Raw genomic sequence first — 14,294 nt, 5'->3', positions numbered from 1 at the left:
GGACAGTCTTCTTTGCCAGGGGAACAGTGTGATTATGTGCCTCCCTTCCCGCCCGCTGCTTGTGTCTTCACTCTGCCCCTGGTATTCCCCAGCCAGGAGCTTTCTGATTTAGATTTAATCGCATTTGTCTATGAATGCTCTGATTGCATGTGCTTTTGAGTTCTTCTTCAAAAACATGTTTGCCCTACTTGAGGACTTCAGGTGCTACGAATTTAAAAACAAGTTGTTGAATGTTGCCCTTATATTTGCTGCTTGTAGTTTCATAGTTTCAAGTCATCCATTTCTCAGATAAAAAGAAAAAAAAATTTTTTTTGAGTGATTTTCCTGTGTGCTTAAAGACAGGGGTCGAGTTTCATTCTTGGCACGTCACTATCCAGGTTTCCCCAGCACAGTGCATGTAGAGACGTACCATCTCAAAGATAAGGTCTTGGCATCTTTGTGAAAAATATGTTCCCTGGAAATATTAGGTATCACGATACATGGCTTGCCCTACTGGACACCAAGCCTGTGCACTGTCACAGGCCCAAGAGAATGAATCTTCAGCCAGGTTCCTGCCACCTCAGGGGGAAGAAGTTGAAGCACAAATATCCTAGGGCACACAAGCAGGACTGACCAAGAGAGCTAGAGAGACTCATGCTGAGTGAGGGCCACCCCACACAGAGAGGTACCCATCCTGACTGGCCAGAGAGTCCCCTAGGAGCAAATAGAGGAAGCAGCTGCCTAGGAAGGAGTCCCAGGCATGGTCAAGGGCAAGAGAGGGCCCTTCCCCACCCCATTCTTATATTTTTATTCCTGAGGAAAGGGTGGAACTTCAATTGAATAAACAAGCACACAGGAACTTGTACCTGTGGAACCCTTGCTGGGATGTGTACAACTCTCCCCATTTAGCAGCACTTTTGGGTCTTATGGATGTCTCCTTCCTGATCCTCATGAGGCACACGTGCATCTGGGCATGGGCCGATTAGACTGACTGGGGAAGGAACGGACTCTCGGGCCAGGGCTCCCAGCTCAGCTGTGTCCCCTGCCTGGCATGACCAGCAGGCTTCCTTGTCAAGGGGAGAGAAGAACTGGTGTCAGATCAGGGTGCGGAAATGGGAAACACTGGGTTCCACCACCACCAGGACAGGGAAGGGCCACGGGGTGTAGGGCAGGGAGGGCAGAGGTTCTCAGGGGAAGGGCCAGGAAACCCAGCGAGCACCAGCGCAAAACCTGGAGCTTTCAGGATCCGACCCAGTCGCACCTTTCAGACTTAACTTGAAGCCTCCCTGCTGAAAACCCCAAGTCCAATTCTCCTTTTGTGGGGATATTAAGTTCATGCTTCCTCTTTGAAGGTTTTCTGGGTTTTCCAGTCACATCCCATGGCTGCTTGCAATCTATCCTGACACTACAGTTGTCCTTGACTCCAGGACTGAGAAGAGGATCTTGGACAGCCAGTGGAACCGCGGCCCTGGGCCACACTTAGCTGCCCAGTTCATCCCGCTCTCCAGTGATATCCTTTAGTCCCGCCCCGAGGGCTGCCCCGCCCACTCCCTGCCCAAGGTGACCTGATCTGAACCAGTTCATCCCCGGAACACCCTGCACAGTTTCTGGGACACACTGCAGCATTGCACACATAGACATGCCTGGGACCCTGCTGTGCACGCGATTCGGTGCTGTGGCCTGCGGGCTCCTGCTGCTCCTAGTCTCCGGCAATGGTGAGGCGCCTGCGGGCGGCCGCGGGTACCCGGGTACAATCAGGTGGGCCGGCGCCTGGAAAGCCATGGGAGACAGTGGGGGTGAGGACACTGTGTTGATGAGACCAGGGTGGAAAAAAGTGGTGGCTGTCCCAGACTTAGCAAGGAGTCAGCCCAGCTGGAGGCTGAGTGGAGCTGGTCGGAGTCAGCCCTGTGACAGGAGAAGGGGTGCGATCTGAGGTCACTTCCTTCCTGTGTTTCTGGCAGTGCTATTGCTGTTGGATAGTCAAAGGACAGTAATGAATCTCCTTGCCTGTCCGCACCTCCCATCTATGGGGCCCCTGCAAGGCAACTGGATCTGGGGACTATAGAAGCCCCAGGTGTCAATCCTGGGGTCAATCTCAGATACCAGGGGCCCCTGTTAGACCAGGCACGGAGTAGTGGCTGCTAGCACAGCTGCCCAAAAAAGATAGTTGACCGCACTCTACATGCCTGGCCTTGATATCAAAGGTTCAGGCCTGTAGGACTCCTTGATTCTTTGTGTGTCTTTGATCTTTCATGTGCTAATTGAAAAGGGTAGGACTAGAGCCAGCCTTCTAGAGCAGTTGGTTAAAAACAACTTGTTCCATTACATCACATATGGGTGTAGATTCCAGTTCTGCCTGCTCAACTTCCAATCCAGCTCTCGCTCTGCTAACACACCAGGGAAAGCAGTAGTAGGTGGCCCCAGTGCTTGGGTCCAGACACCCATGGGGGAGACTCAGATGGAGTTCAAAGCTCCTGGCTTGGTACTGACCCAGCCCTGGCTGTTGGGGCTGTTTGCAGAGGAACCAGCAGATGGAGCTCTGTCTCTCCCTCTCTCTCTGAAACTTGACCCTTTCAAAAAGTAAATAGATCTACAACTACAAAAATAAACAAGGGCTCAGGAATCTGCCATACCATTGCAAAATCTAACATGCCAGCAACTCTTGCTTCTTCTGGGCTCATCCAACAGGATCCCTCCCTCCTTCCCTGCCCTTGCTTGGTCTCTCCCAGGTGAACAGAACATTCCAGACAGAAAGATCAGCCCCTCTGTGGCTCCCATTAAAACATGTGTGGGGCAGGTTCCCCTCTCAGAAAAGACACAGTGTCCCTGGGCATCCTGGGAGTCCAGCACCACAGTGCTGACATCTGCAGATGCTGCCATCCTGGGTACCAGCAGCAACACCTGCATAGAAGCTGCCCGTGTCCTCCAAGTGATCTCATCCAGCTCCTGCTCACCTATCACTAATGCAGCATGAGTGTTGTTTCACCTGCTGTGGCACCCTGTGTTGAGGGTGCATGATGGAAGCACGTTGGCAATGTTCACCTGGGCCATCCTCTGCCTGTTTTTAGTCAGCAAAGTGGGCTCACTTAGTGACTACTGAGCCTGTGCTCCTGTACTTTCGTCAGCCATTGACAAGCCAACAGGAGGGCACTGTGGGTCACACTCTCTGTTCCTACCCAGTCCCAGTTCCTCTACAGGAATCTGCAAGGTGCCCAGGGCTCAGACACAGCACCCACATCTCTACCAAAAGAGTCCAGGTGAACATTCAGCCTTGACCTTTGCCTCAAGGTCATAAGCTTCCCCCCTCCCTGGTACCAGCCCTGCCACTTCCTGACACAGGGGTCACCAAGCCTCTTCCTGCCAGGCTTCCTCGACCATCAAATGGAAGGATCCTCCTCCAGCAGAGTCAAGGTTTACACACCTGGAAGGTTTCTTCAATTGTTTTTTTTTTTTTTTTTTTTTTTAAAGTGATAATCTTTTTTTTTTTTTTTTTTTTTAAAGATTTATTCATTTTATTACAGCCAGATATACACAGAGGAGGAGAGACAGAGAGGAAGATCTTCCATCCGATGATTCACTCCCCAAGTGAGCCGCAGCGGGCCGGTGCGCGCCGATCCGATGCCGGGAACCAGGAACCTCTTCCGGGTCTCCCACGCGGGTGCAGTGTCCCAAAGCATTGGGCTGTCCTCAACTGCTTTCCCAGGCCACAAGCAGGGAGCTGGATGGGAAGTGGAGCTGCCGGGATCAGAACCGGCGCCCATATGGGATCCCGGGGCTTTCAAGGCGAGGACTTTAGCCGCTAGGCCACGCCGCCGGGCCCTCTTCAATTGGTTTTTAAAGATCTGTTATATTTATTGGAAAGGCAGAGTGACTGACAGAGAGACAGATCTTCCATTCGCTTGGTCATTCCCCAAGTGACTGTAACAACTAGGGCTGGACCAGGCTGACCCAGGAGCCTGCAATTGCTCCTGGGTCTTCCACACAGTTGACAGGGACCCAAGCACTTGGCTCGTCCTCCACTCTTTATTACCAGGCACAGCAGCAGGAAGCTGAATTTGGAAGCAGAGCAGCCAGAGCTCATATTGGCTCTCTGATAGGGGATGCGAGCATCCCAAGCAACAGCTTAACTTACTGTGCCACCAGTTGTCCCCAAGGATGGAAGACCTGCCTGTCTCTCTCTCTCTCTCTCTCTCTCTCTCTCTCTCTGCTTTTCAAATGTATTTAATTAAGTAAAGAAATGATTACAAGTTCACATGTGCCTCGGGTTTCAAATCAGATTCACACTTGGCAAGTAGATGTATTTTTTTAAGCTCATGGTTTGGGGATACAATTGGCTTCCTTACCATTTTCCTGACTCAAGTGCAGAAAGGCATGTTCCATGTCCCCACACAAAGCTCACTGCCCTAGTCTTCCTTACCTTGCAACTCCTACATTCAGACAGCAAAATTTCTTTTTAACAAATGTTATATTTCTTTAAAGATTCATTTACTCTTTATTTGAAAGGCAGAGTATCAGAGAGAGAAGAGACAGACAGATTTTAGACCTTCCATGCACTGGACACTCGACAAATGCCCAGTCAGAGCTGAGCTGATCCAAAGCCAGAGTCAGGAGCATCTTCCAGTTCTCCCACAGGGGTGCAGGAACCCCAAGTTTTGGGCCATCCTCTTCTGCCCTTCCAGGCCATAAGCAGAGAACTGAATCAAAAGAGGAGCAGCTGGGATTCAACAGGTGACTGTTTGGGATGCTGATGATGCTGATGCTCTAGCTGAGGCTCAGCCTACTATGCTTGTGTCAGCTTCCAGAGAGATCCTTTGTCTTTGGCCTGTGTCCCAAATGCCTGCAGCAACCGAGACAACTCCTGGAGCCCAGAATCAGCTGACACCACCCAACAGGAGACAGGGATCCCAGCACTGGAGCTGTCACCACATCCTGCAGCCTTCTGCCACCTCCTGAAATGCAGACACACAGGGGTAGAGCTGGATCTCAGACACAGGCACTCTGCTGGGGGACTCTGGCTACCTAAGAGCCTCTTCAATACAGGGCTGTATCTCCCTGTGCTTTCAGGTTTGGGGAATAATACCTAGGGTTGCAACCACTGGCCCCATGGCAACACCACCTGTAATGACTCAAAGAACTTCCCAGTGTGTTTGCAAGAAGTTGCACCATATTCCCTTGCCACTGCAATTTGGAAAGGTTCTAATTTCGCCACATTTGGACCTGCACTCTAAATGACCTGGTGCTGCTTGCTGTCATTTTTATTGTGTTTTAAGTCGTCCACTCCTCATGCCACCTCCTGGCTCTCTTTTCATTTTTCTTCTAACTGTACTGATGTACTAAAGAGCCCAGTGGACATCCAGGTTTCCCTGGGAGTGCAACACCATGTGAGTTGTAATGATGGTGATGCAGAGGGCATCTATGAATCATTCCTTTGTCCCCTGTGTGCTCTTCTAGAGGATTCATCAGCTTTCTTTATGAGCAAGGATGCTTTGCAGTATCATGTATACGCAATAAGAAATTTGTGGTTGGATGTCTCATTTGGAGTAACAAAATAATTTTGGATAGATGGCTACATCAGTGGTGTGCACGTGACAGGTAACGTGGCATGCAGCCCATTCAAATCAACCCTTTCTGGCCACAGGCCAGGACTCCACAAGCCCCATCAGGACCACGCACTCTGGGCAGGTGCGAGGAAGCCTGGTCCACGTGGAAGGCACCGACGTGGGAGTCCACACCTTCCTGGGCATTCCCTTTGCCAAGCCACCTCTGGGGCCACTGCGCTTTGCACCTCCTGAACCTGCCGAAGCTTGGAGTGGAGTGAGGGATGGCACCTCCCATCCAGCCATGTGAGCTTTCCCAGGGGCCCACCCAGGGTAGCATCAGGTCTGGGGTAGGCATGGGAGTCTGAGTGCTGACTCAGGTCCGGCTGACCCTCCATCCACAGAAACCAGCTGACAGCCCTACTGTGCTGTGGACTCCCACAGCAACACTTCCAGTGGACTTGCCAGGCTCCTGTCAGGCTCTTGACTCAGGACTTGGGACTCTGAGGCCTTTAGCTCCAGGTGCTGAAAATGGAGGCAGAGAACCAGCTCCCCAAGTTTAACTTCTGCCACATTCCTGTACTGCCCTGGTGAGGGAGCACTGTCCTGAGTGAGCTCCCCAGGTTGGCTCCTCAAGTTTGTAGGAGTCCCTGGCTCCTACAGCAGATCCTGCAGGTCCCTGAGATGGGCACCACTGGAGGCTGGCACAGCAATAAGCCAACCCAGAGCCAAGGACTATAGCCAAGGGACAAGTGTGCATCAAAACTAGGAGCTGTGAAGGAGTGATAAGGCTCCAGGACATGGGCCATCCCACTACCTTTCCTGGAGAAGGGATGGACATCCACACACCCAGCACGGGTGTAGGAGACCCCTGTGCTCCACACCTCGCTGTGTTAGGGAGACACAGCACTAAGGTCAGCACCTTCAGGCAAAATTTCTCACTAAGACCCTGAGAGTCAAGTGTACCTGTAGGGTCCCTGGAAGTTGGTGCCATCCCTGTTGCACCAGAGTCTCAGACCTGTGTCTGGGTGGGAAGGCATGATAGGGCAGGTTCAAGAGTGAGTGGGTTGCAGGGAGGTAAGGGACTAAGAGGGCCAGGGGCAACTCTGGTCCCAGGCACTGGCTTCAGCCACAGCATAAATTCTGTACTAACATCTGCCTTGGTGGGTTCCAGGTGTCCACAGAACATTGCTATGATGGAACATAATGTTATGAACATGACGTTGACACTACTGTCCATTCCCATGTCCGAGGACTGCCTGTACCTCAGCATCTATGCACCTGCCCATGCCCATGAGGACTCCCAACTGCCTGTGAGTAGGAGCACAGGGCAGCTGGTGGGTGTGAGGACATCCTCACGCCACTGGAGGACAGAAAAAACAAGGTGACTGTGACCTCCCATAAAAAGCATAATGGTGAGAGGCCACTTCCTATGGAGTGCAGGAAGTGCCTCTGCCACCAAGAAGTCAACTAAACTCCAGATATGGGGTCCCAGAAGCCTGGTTGCTGGTTGAGGTCAGAATGTGTGTGGTCTGGTAGGATGAGGGCACCTACAGTGCCCTCCTGTCCAGAAATGCCCTAAGTGTCTGAGACCTGCAGGATTCAGACTGGGAGAGACTCATAGTGTTGGTCTTGACTTCCCCAGGTTATGGTATGGATCCACGGAGGTGCACTGGCTGTAGGCATGGCTTCCATATATGATGGCTCCATCCTGGCAGCCTTTGAGGACGTGGTGGTGGTCACCATCCAGTACCGCCTCGGTGTCCTGGGATTCTTCAGGTGAGCCTGGGCCTGGGTCGGACATTGAGGGAGGGGCAGCCCTGACACAGCCCTGCCATCCCTGTCCTTCCTACTTCTCAGCACCGGAGACCAGCATGCCAGTGGCAACTGGGGCTACCTGGACCAAGTGGCTGCACTACGCTGGGTGCAGCAGAACATTGCCCACTTTGGAGGCAACCCTGACCAGGTCACCATATTTGGCGAGTCTGCAGGAGGCATAAGCGTGTCCTCACATGTATTGTCACCCATGTCCCAAGGACTCTTCCATGGAGCCATCATGGAGAGTGGGGTGGCCGTGATGCCTGGCTTCATCACCAACTCATCTGAGATGATCTCCTCGGTGAGTGTCCCCCAGTGCCCCAGCTAGACCAACACTGTAGTTTCCCCCTCTGAAGCCTCTGCTACTATCTCTATTGAGTGTGCACAAGTGGAGCATCAGGTGCCTTGGTACTGCCTACTCATGGGATGTTTGAGAGCCTCAGTCAGAACCCACATACCCGTGCCTCATTAGAGTCTGACACAGTTCTGGGTCCTGAAAAGCTGAACCTCCAAGGTCCAGCTTGTCTGCATCCAGCTAAGCAGGTGGAGCTCACTGAGAATGGGATGCTCTGAGACAGGGACAGAGGACTAATGAGACAGGGAACGAGGACTAGTGAGCATCCAGCTATGTGCCCACAAGACTCTGCTGCTGCCTCTGGTTGGGTCTCAGACACCCTCCTTCATATCCTACATTGGTCTGCAGCACCTGTGTGCTCCCTTCCCAGGTGGTGGCCAACCTGTCTGGTTGTGGCCAGGTGGACTCTGAGACCCTGGTGGGCTGCTTGAGAGCCAAGAGTGAAGAGGAGATGCTGGCAGTAATCAAGGTGGGACCCATTCACTGGGACAAAGGGATGATCAGCTCTGATACAAAATCCCTGGGATACCTGCTCATGTCCATCCTTCCTGTCCTTCAACCCTCAATAGGCAGGGGTGATGCAATCCTGTAAGCCAAGCATGGGACCTCATGGGGTGGGGTGTCAGTCCTACGGGATGAGCCAGGCATGGTGGAAACACTCAAGGACATCAGGGGGAAAAAAAGGAAAAGTTTTGGTCCACAAATCTCTCGGCCCTGGGTGCCCCTAGGCCTTCACGAGCATCTCTGGGGTGGTGGATGGCATCTTTCTGCCCAGACACCCCTATGAGCTGCTGGCCTCTACTGACTTCCAACCCGTACCCAGCATCATTGGTGTCAACAATGATGAGTATGGCTGGATCATCCTCAAGGTGAGCTCAAGCAGAGTCCTGGGATCCCGCTTTGTGGTCAGTCCTCAGGGTATCACAGCTCCTGGGCCATCCATCCCCAACCCAAGACTCTCTGCTCACCTCGCAGTTCTTCGCTGACATAGACACCAGAGATGAAATGGACAAAGCAGTCATAGAGGCACTAATAAATCAAACATTTGCACAGGGGGTAAGTCCCCAGGGCTTCCAACCTACAGCTCCCTCTCCCACCGGACCTCGAAACCAAGGCACATTTAGCAGTGTGTGTGCTTGGGGATGGGTTGGCCCCAAGCCTGCTCCTTTGCTTCATTTGCTGTCTTTATCCAGGACTTTCCTCAGCTGCCTCTCCCTTGCAGCCTGTCTGCCTAATTCAGTCCCTGTCCCCTGACTAGATGCTGCCCACTGGCATAAGACAGAAGTTGGAGAATGAGTACCTGGGAATTAATGAGAATTCCAAAACTCTCATGGCTCAGTACCAGGAGATGATGGCCGATGCCCTTTTCGTGATGCCTTCGCTCCATGTTGCACATTTCCAGCGTGAGTTCATATATGACTATGGCCTCACTGGGCAGGACTTCCACCTACATCATTGGGTCTTCGGGAGGTGTATCCTGTCCAGGCCCGTGTCCACATCTTGGCTGGGTCCCTCAGCTCTCGAAACCCATGTTCTTTGATTCGGTCAACCCTCCTGCTGGTTCTGAAGACAGACATCTCCACCACGGGACAGAGGAAGAGACCGGGTGGGAGCAGGAGTGATGCAGCTATACAATGTCAATACCACTCAGCTGCATGTCCAAGGCTAGGACTCCACAGGCAATTGCCACTACCCTGATCCCTGGGTCTCTACCAGCACTGCCTAGATCAGGCCCAGTGGGCATCACTCTGCTGTCCTCTTTAGTAGTATGGGAAACCCAGGGAAGGTGCTCCCACCTATTGCCCTGTACACCTGTCACCCAGGTTCCCATGCCCCTGTCTACTTCTACGAGTTCCAGCATTCATCCAACTTTGCAAAGGACTTCCGGCCACCCTATGTGAGGGCCGACCATGGCGATGAGCTTGCCTTTCTCTTCAGATCCACTTTCTATGGGAGAAAAGGTGAGACTTCTTCCCGCAGGCAGAGGATGCAGCATTTGGCTATCTTGAGGGGCCTCTGTGCCCACTGCACGGATGACAAGGGTGAGGCTAAGGATGGGATCAAGCACCCTAAGTCTCTCAGTTCCCAGGACTGCAACATAAGTAGCTCCAGGCCTGGGTTCCCTATTTCTCTGCCCGGGAACGTGGTGAGGTCTGTCCTGGAAGCACAGCTGCCCCCTAAGTGATCCCACACTCGCTGACGAGTGTGATCATGGTGGGGCAGCGGGACTGCACTGGAGAGTTGGTCATGATGGGGCACTGGCATGGGCTGGCAAGTCTGGCCACGGTGCAGCAGCAGGGCTATGCTGGCCTGAGCTGACAGTGTCCTTCCCCGCTGCAGTGACTCTCACTGAGGAGGAGGAGCTGCTGAGCAGGACGATGATGAAGTACTGGGCCAATTTTGCTCGTACCAGGTAAGACGCCCCACCTCATTGTACCTACCCAGAGCCATGGGACCCTCCCCTGTAGGGACCTGCATAGTAAGCTAGTATCCTTTGTCATGTGCCAGCGCCCTCCCCAATGGCAGGGCCCACTGGCACACAAGGAGTCCTGGGATCCAGGGACACATTCCCCATCCACCCTCTGTGACCTGGATTTGGCCAAGAACTGTCACTCTGAGTCTTTCTTTGGGTGTAAGGGACACCACAGTCCTGGTGAAGGTCCCCATGTGGAGCCTATGCCAGTGACACCTCTCCTGTAGTTGTAACCATCCCCTACTGCTCCAGGCCTGCATGATGGACTGGCCTGGCCCTAACCAGGGCACTCAGGTAATGGGGGTAAGGGCTCAGAGTCCCCATGTCCCCCTTCCTCACCTTTCATCTACAGGAACCCCAATGGTGAGGGCCTGCCACAATGGCCTGTCTTGGACCAGAAGGAGCAGTACCTGCAGCTGAGGGTGCAGCCTGCAGTGGGCCAGGCCCTGAAGGCCCACAGGCGCCCGTTCTGGGACCAGATGCTTCCCCAGAAGTTGCGGGAGCTGATGCAGGCTGAGCAGAACCACACAGAGCTGTAGCTGCCTGTGTCTAGATATGGGACCCTGACCCCACCCACGGGCTGTCACTCACCTATCCTCTATCCCTCTGGCACCCTCTTATGAAGAACCTGCTGCTGGAGGCTTCTTGCCCTGCTTGCCCTGGGTGCCCTGCTCTAGATGCACTCAACACTGCCCTCATGAAGCTATGCCTATTGGAGCCAGTGGAAACCCACCACCTCTTCTCATACTGGCCTGGGGCTCCTTCTGTCCTCCTCACCTCCCCTCCTTCCTATCCTCTCTCACCTATCTTCCCAGTCCCAGGCCTGCCCCCACTCAGTGAGAGCTGCTTTGGGGGTTGTTGCTCACCATTGCATGTCAGAAGCCATCTTCCTCCTCCCAGCATGTCCTGTGGGCTTATATCTGTAAATGACCCATAGGAGACCTGTGCACCAGGAATCACTGTGTGTCCTGGTGTCCTCAGGCTGCCATCAGTGGCCTTCTCCCATCCTCCCTCCATATTGCCACAAATAAAGGCTCCCATTACTTCTTCTGAGATATACACATCTAGTAACCATTCCACAGGCTCACACACCTGGCAGCTCCTGGCTCGGGTAACTAACACGCTGACTGCAATAAACATGGGGGTGCAGATACATGTTTTATTGTATTTTTATTTTTTACCCGGTTATCAGTTCTTGAAATTATGGTAGTATTTTATCTCTTTTTTTTTCTTTTCTTTTTTTATTTCATTTTGTGACACAGTTTCATAGGCTCTGGGATTCCCCCAACCCCTTTCCGTGCCCTGCCCCCATGGTGAATTGCTCCACCTTGTTGCAGTATTACAGTTCAAATCCAGTCATGATTCCTTCATTGCAAGCATGTACCATGCATAGAGTCCAGCATCTTATTGTTCAGATAAATTCAACAGTTTCTTGGGGAGACCATCTCTGGTCTGAAAGCAGAGCTAGCAAAATATCAACCCGTCCAATGAAAAGCCACAACATAACATCAACAACAATTTACAACATTATGGAATTAATTGAAATGGTATTGAGTGACCAATATGTTAAAAAAAAATGCAAGTTCTTAATCACATCCTGTGACTACTTCATTGATATTTCAATTTTAGTTTATACACAACCAGCTGCTAAACACCTTAAAATGACTATAGGACCCAGCTGTCTCGTGTCTCTTTTCATTTTTGTATTTAGCAGCTTATAGTGTTGAAGCATAATTTTTACTAAGCTTGCCGGATTTTAGGATAGTCCAAACTGGCTTATAACTCTAACAAGACATATGTCAACAATTGAGGTGCAGAACAGTTTTAGGAGGGGTGTACAGAAAAATCTTTAATACCCTAGTGAGGAGTAACTAAACTTTTTTTTTTTTTTTTTTAAAGATTTATTCATTTTATTACAGCCAGATATACAGAGAGGAGGAGAGACAGAGAGGAAGATCTTCCATCCGATGTTTCACTCCCCAAGTGAGCTGCAACGGGCCGGTGCACGCCAATCCGATGCCGGGAACCAGGAACCTCTTTCCGGGTCTCCCACGCGGGTGCAGTGTCCCAATGCATTGGGCCGTCCTCAACTGCTTTCCCAGGCCACAAGCAGGGAGCTGGATGGGAAGTGGAGCTGCCGGGATTAGAACCGGCACCCATATGGGATCCCGGGGCTTTCAAGGCGAGGACTTTAGCCGCTGGCCACGCCGCCGGGCCCTAGGAGTAACTAAACTTTGTGTCCTACCTAGTAAGGTATATGTGAGTCCAAGCTGACCATTTCCTGTCTGTTTCTAAGCTTTCCTTGTTGTTCTCTGTCTAATCTAATTTTTTTGGGGGGGAGCCTCCGGAGCGACCCTGATGGTCATTGCAAGAGCGGGTGGGGTTCCAAAGTTGGAACTAAGTAAGGACCAGAGAAAGCTCCCCTCCTGAGTCCCAAAGGAAGTTTACTATTCTTCTGATTCTGAGGTCCGCTCAGGGCTCCCAGCTATTGTTCTGATGACATTAGATCCTGTGAGGAAGGATCTGGGCATCTTCCATCCCATGTGGGAGATCCGAAAGAGAGTGGATGACCTCAGAGTTCTCGGACTCCGAGGGCATTCCAATTCCCCATGATCTCCTTGGCATTTGGGATATAGTCCTTGGTGTCCATACTGATATTCCTTGGTGAGGATCTGGGAGTCTCCAGGGTTGGGATACAAGCCTCCTCCTGTCCTCTTGCTCCACTCTGGGGTCCCCCCCCAACCCCGCTCTGTGCATATGACCTCCTGTTAAGAGGTTGTTAGGATCACTCTTGATTTCCCTGTATGTCTTTATAGTTTTGCTAATGTCTAATGCTGATTCAAGTCTGTTGTCTATAAGTTACTTGTTATATTCTTGATAAGTTATACTTAAGATTTCTCTGCTCTCCTGACCCATTACAGAGTAACATAGGGCATTAAAAGTATATTAGTTTTTACAGTTCTTTGATGTAGATCATAAGCAGTCTGACTCACATTGATTGTTGGTTCATTGGTTACATCACAATATCTGATTGCATGTAATACAGGCTGTTTGAGATTGAAATAATATTACAATTTACAGGTACTATTTTTTGGAGTGACATTGTTTCATCTTAAATTAAGGCAAACATTGGGTATCTAACCTTTTGGAATTGGCTCATTTCCCTTAGCATAATGGTTTCCAGTTGGACCCATTTGGCCACAAAGAACTGCATTTCATTTTTTTTTTAATAGCTGAGTAGTATTCCATGGAGTAGGTGAACCATTGCTTACTTATCCAACCATGTGATGGGCATTTCACTTGCTTCCAAGTTTTAGCAATTATCTCACTTATTTTAAATATTTGTGGTTTTTGTTGGTGTTTTTGTTGTTTTTGTTTTTGTTTTTGCAAAGGTGGATATACAGAAAGGAGGAGAGAGAGAGAGCAAGATCTTCCGCCATAAGGTTCACACCCAACGTGACCGTAATGGCCAGAGCTGAGCCAATCCGGAGCCTGCACCCATGCAGGTGCAGGGTCCCAAAACTTTGGACCATCCTCGACTGCATTCCAGGGCAGGCAGGGATCTGGATGGGACACGGGGCTGCCGGGATTAGGACTGGTGCCCATATGGGATCCCGGCACATTCGAGGCGAGGACATTAACCATTATGCTATCTGCTGGATCATTCCCTAATGACTTTAACTATCACTATTGGCCAGAATAAGTCAGGAGTCGGGAGCTTCATCCAGTTTCTTACTGGGCACCCAAATTAATATACTAGGACCATCTCCTGCTGCTTTTCTCAGACTGTTACCAGGGAGTTGGATTTGAAGGGCAATAGCAGGAACAGGACCATCACTCATCAGAAGGCCATGTTGCAATCAGTGGCTTTGCACATTACACCACAATGCTGGATATAATTTCAGCTTTGGAGGAACTTCTATAGAGTTTCCCAAGAGGTCTCTAATGTCACATCACATTTCACAGCTTATAGAAGTGTCCACTTTCTCCCTATCCCTGCCACAATTGACAGGCTTTCTCTTTTATCAGATTTCCTGTATTGATTTCCTAATATTCCTAATGATTAGTGATATGAGTACATTTTAAATATATTTGTTGGGGACCAGTACTGAGGTATGCTGTCCTGTAGATA

The 14,294-nt window shown here is 51.0% G+C and overlaps 1 pseudogene; it reads left to right on the top strand.

Annotated features, from left to right (window-relative positions):
• The first annotated feature begins 6,706 nt into the window (after positions 1 to 6,706).
• LOC101531888 (cocaine esterase-like) lies at positions 6,707 to 10,812 on the top strand (annotated as a pseudogene).
• Positions 10,813 to 14,294: the final 3,482 nt, after the last annotated feature.

This window comes from Ochotona princeps, chromosome 16, assembly GCF_030435755.1.
Source record: "Ochotona princeps isolate mOchPri1 chromosome 16, mOchPri1.hap1, whole genome shotgun sequence".
In the NCBI taxonomy this organism is placed as follows: domain Eukaryota; kingdom Metazoa; phylum Chordata; class Mammalia; order Lagomorpha; family Ochotonidae; genus Ochotona; species Ochotona princeps.
Note: the sequence above shows the minus strand (reverse complement) of the source record. Positions and strands in the feature narration are given on the sequence as shown.